Here is a 4,960-nt window from a genome sequence, read left to right as displayed (position 1 = left end):
CCTGTCCTCTCAGACACGCTCTTCCAGTGTGTCATTAGGAAGTCTCACTTGTTGTTATGAACTGAATGTCTGTTCCTCCCCAAATTCACATGTTGAAACCCTGTTCCCCAATATGATGGTATTTGGAGACAGGTCTTTTGGGATATAATTAGCATTAGATGAGGTCATGAGGGTGGAGCCCTCACAGATGGGATTAGTGCCCTTATAAGAGTCACAAGGGAGCTTTCTTCCTCTCTCTGCTCTGCCATGTGAGGATACAATGAGAAGCTGGCCATCTGCAAACCAGAAGGGAGTCCTCACTCAACCTGACCATGCTGGCACCCTGATCTTGGACTTCCCAGTCTCCAGAACTGTGAGAAAATTAATTTCTGTTGTTCATAAGCCACCCAGTCTACAGTATTCTGTTATAGCAGCCCAAACTGACTGAGACAATTGTAATCAGAAAATAATATCTTTTCAGACTGTTCCAGTCACTTCTTCAGCATATCCCCACTCCCCAACCACGACATAATTAGGATGGCTGAAAGCTGCTTGAGAAAAATCACTCAGGCTGACTGGTTTCACTTTACATTAATAGTGTCAAATGTCAAATTGGTACTCAATTTGGCCTGGCAGTCCAACTCTTTTTTTTCGTAAGCTGGCTTTCCTCATCCTAAAGATGATGATCTCATCTCTTCTCCTCTCTCCTTCAGCCTCCCTCCCCTCCACCACCTGACTCAGTACACAGCTGAGAATTTAGAACCCATCAGACGTGAACACGTTCATGTCCCCACCATCAGACCCACAAATGCCTGCACTGCATTCCTTCCTGTCACAAGCAGGGTTTCTATTCACCTGGCCTCTGGGACCCACCCCTCGCCTGCTCCTTGGGATAGCTCTTCTCTCCTAGCTTCATCCATCCTTCTCTCTTCTGTCACTTTCTTCCTGACAAATATGCCCCAGTAGTTCTCCTTTTAAAGAACCTTCCCTTAAACCCTAATCCCTCTAGTTTGGGCCCTATTTCTCTACTCTTCTTTGTAGGTAAACTTCTTGAAAGCACTATCAGACTTCCCTGGCAGTGCAGTGGTTAAGAATCTGTCTACCAATGCAGGGGACACGGGTTCGAGCTCTGGTCTGGGAAGATCCCACAGGCCATGGAGCAACTAAGCCTGCAAGCCACAACTGCTGAAGCCTGCACACCCTAGAGCCCGAGCACCACAACTACTGAGCCCTCGTGGCGTGCTGCAACTACTGCAGCTCGCGTGCCTAGAGCTCGTGCTCCGCAACAAGAGAAGCCACCGCAGTGAGAAGCCCTTGCACTGCTACGAAGAGTAGCCCCTGCCCGCTGCAACTAGAGAAAGCCCGTGTGCAGCAACGAGGACCCAACGCAGCCAAAGATTTAAAAAAAATTAAAAAATAGAAAGCACTATTAACACACTCAGGCTCCACATCCTCACTTCACATTCTCTTCTCAACCCCCTTCCGCTGGTCGCTGCCTCTTCCTGCCCACCTGCCTTAGAAAGGTCACTAGTGACTCCCAGGTGCCAAGTCCAACAGGGACTTCTCTGTCCTTAGTTTGCTGCATTATGTATCAGCATCTAGCATTGTTTGACTATGCCCACCTTCTCAAAACACTTTATTTTTCAAATTCTTTGACAAAGCATTTCTTTGTTTTCTCTTCCTTCTTCCCTCTCAACCTCCCTTGTTGGGTTTTCATCATATTTCCAAGCTCTACCGGGTTAGTTCCTCACTGCTTCCTCCTTTGTCCTCTTCTCTCCTTTCACTACTGCTTTTCTTTGGCTATTTCATCAATTTCCTTAAATACCATCATGATGATATTGATGACTCTCACATCTATACCTCCCACCAAGCATGCCCTTCTGAACTCCAGAGCTGGGTATCCCACCTGATATTTTACCTTTGATGTCTCACAGTCACTTCACACTTAGCATGTCCCAAATGTCTTATTCCTTCCTATCGGCAGCACTCTGGGTGCACAGCATTGGCTGTTTTCATATGCTACGTGCCAAGACTGCTCACAAAGACTCCAAGTCTCTCCAGATCCAGGATGCAGTCTCACATCATGTTGGATTCTATACAGTCTCCGATCTTGACCCTTCAAACCATCTTCTACACAGGGATCGAATGTCATTCTAAAGCATCATTCATTCCACTTCCCTGTTCTAAGCCTATGAATGGTTACTCATCACCTCTGAGATAAGATCCACGTTCCTTGGAGTGGCGGGGCTCTGACCCTTCCCTCTGTCTCCATCTAGGCTGTGCACCTGCCTGCAATTGTACTTTCCTCCCAGCCATGTCGAGGAACCCATCTTGGATCCCTTAAGTGTTCATAATGTTAATCTAGAACACCATCCTCCATCTTTACCATGTTATGAAAATCCATCTTATAAAACTTGGCTGGATGTCACCTAGCCTGACAAGAGGATGATAAATAAGTTTGATAGAAATGACAGATAGGAAGGGTTATGCTCTCCAATCAGCAAACCAACAGATGAATACAGAGTAAAGGTCTAAAAAGTGATTAAATCCACTCCTGAGCCAGCCAGTTAATTAAAGACCCTTGTTTTCATTCACTGATTCATTCCAAAAATCATTACTGAACACTTACTGTCTACCATGTGCTCTTAGGATGCAACAATGAACAAGCAAACCCAGTCCTGTCCTCATGGGGCTTGTGCCTAGGGGCAAAACAGACCACAAACATGGCAACAAGTACATATACAACATGCCAAACAGGCATGCAACATTAGGAAGAAACAAAGCAAGAAAATGTGTCTAGAAAGAGATGAGGGTTCTGTTTTATAAGGAGTAGTCACGGAAGGCAAAAAAAAATAATAAAAATCTTGTTTCTTTACTCAAACCTGTCATTTCCCACCTCTCTAACACTACCTCCTTCCCTGAATACATAAATTGTTGAAATATTTCTACTGTAAGCCTTAAGAGTTTTAATTTTTTTTCTTCTGCCTTCACATGTAAAGGTACAATGAATCTCTGAATCTGATGGGTTCTTTACTCAAACTATTTGGGAGTCCTTGTCTCGTGATAATATTTTTCTCTCCACCTCATCAGACAATATTGTGGGCTGACTGTATCTCCTCAAAATTTATATACTGAAACCTAATTGCCGGTATGATGGTATTAGGAGGCAGGGCCTTTGGGAGATGATTAGGTCATAAGGATGGAGCTCTCATGAGTGGGATTAGTATCCTTATAAAATAGACCCCTGAGAGCTCCTTCATCTTTTCTGCCATGTGAGGACACAGCAGAAAGATGGTTGTCTATGAAACAGGAAGTAGGTCCTCACCAGACACCAAATCTGCCAGCACCATAGTCTTGGATCTCTCACTCTATAGCACTCTGAGAAATAAATTTCTGTGGCTGTTAAGCCACCCCATTTATGGTATCTTTTATAGCAGCCTAAACAGACTGAGTCAGACAGAAATTTCCACGGAGGAAGGGACTAAACCCATTTATTCATCTGTTTCCCTAGCCTGACACTGTGCCTGGCTCTTAGGAGGTGCTCAGTCAATATAAGTTGAGTAAATAGATTCCATTCAAGGGCCACTTTTTGCCTCTACCATCTCTTTTTGAAAAACTCAGCCAATCCAGTCCTCTAGGCCTTCTCCGATCCCCTTTCTTTTTAAAGAAGCTCTTTGTGACTCCTCTACCAAGCGTGACGCGGCCATCTCGGCAGCTCTGGAGCACATTAACGCTCCCAAGGCAGTGCATTCATGCGACAAGCACTCACTGAGAACTCACGACGTGCCGGGCCCTGCAGTGGGCAGCGAGGAGACAACGGTGAACACAACAGGGCCCAGCTCTTAGGAGCTCCAGGGTTCTGGGAAGATGGAGGGTAACCACCGGGTCATGGAGACTGTGGTAGCTCTGGAAGAGAATCTCGGACACTTGTTGCATTTGATTTGTCCTAAAATTATTTTGGTATTAGTCTTATTTTATCCTTCTAGGTCTACCCACGAGAGCAGGAACTGCTTTGGACCTTTTTAGAAATGCTCACAGTAATTATTAAAATCCCTAGCCAGAGCGGACATCCATGTGCTGAACTGGGACAAATCCCACTACTACTGCCTTTAACAATATAATCAGAGAAAACTGTTATATACCAGGAGCCTCAATACTTGCATTTTGATATAAATCTGGCCACATCCATTCGTTTATTCCCCAGATATTGACTGAGTCTTTCTGGTCTCAGTAATACACTGGCAAAGAACAAGAAAAGCCCAGCGCTTTAGACCATTACAAGTCTGATGGAGATGAGCAGAGTGATCATCACAGCACTGCACGAGAGCAGTTAGACCTGGGCGCACACACAGTGCCACACAGGCCGGGAGACGACCACACGGGCAGTGCAGGGGTCAGGGGAGATGTCCCCCTTGCCACTGGAGCTCGACCTGGGAAAACAAGAAGGAACGTGCCTGGGAAAAATGATCAACAAACCGCGGGCACAGGAACACAGGGTCACACTATGTGTTTAGTGATCCATGACCACACAGGAGTGTAGGGTATGAAACATTGGCTGGGTGGGAGGTGGGGCTGGAAGGACAGGTTGGTAGCCAGTTAGAAAGGCCTTTAGGAGTTGGGATATTGTATCAACGACCGGACGTGTCTGAAGAGTTTGCACGAGGCAAAGGTGTCATCAGGTCTATAATGTAGAACTGTGACTGGCATCAGTGGACCTTGAGGGAGAGGCAGGAGGAAGGGGCTGCTGTCTGGCTGTGGCACAGCAGTCCAGGTGAGAGGGGGTGTGCCTGATGTGACACCATACAGCTTTCTTCTCAGACCCTGACTCGGGGGCCGAAGAGACAGGGAGGCCCTCCCCCTGCCCCCCACTGTGCCCAGGGGGAAACTGCAGCCTTTGTGCCCCAGTGACCTTGTCTAGGCTTTGACCCTATTCCTGCCCTCCATGAGTCCTTTCTTGGCTGCTTCCAAGCCAGGCAGGGCA

At 46.6% G+C, this 4,960-nt stretch overlaps 1 protein-coding gene across 2 annotated transcripts in view; it reads right to left on the bottom strand.

Moving 5' to 3' along the window:
- WDFY4 (WDFY family member 4) overlaps window positions 1–4,960 on the bottom strand; it is a 270,159-nt gene that overhangs the window by 181,879 nt on the left and 83,320 nt on the right. The gene's annotated exons all lie outside the window — the stretch shown is intronic.

The sequence above is a fragment of the Lipotes vexillifer genome, unplaced genomic scaffold (assembly GCF_000442215.2).
Source record: "Lipotes vexillifer unplaced genomic scaffold, Lipotes_vexillifer_v1.1 scaffold1143, whole genome shotgun sequence".
In the NCBI taxonomy this organism is placed as follows: Eukaryota; Metazoa; Chordata; class Mammalia; order Artiodactyla; family Lipotidae; genus Lipotes; species Lipotes vexillifer.
The sequence above is the reverse complement of the archived record's forward strand: the minus strand, read 5'-3'. Positions and strand labels throughout refer to the sequence as shown.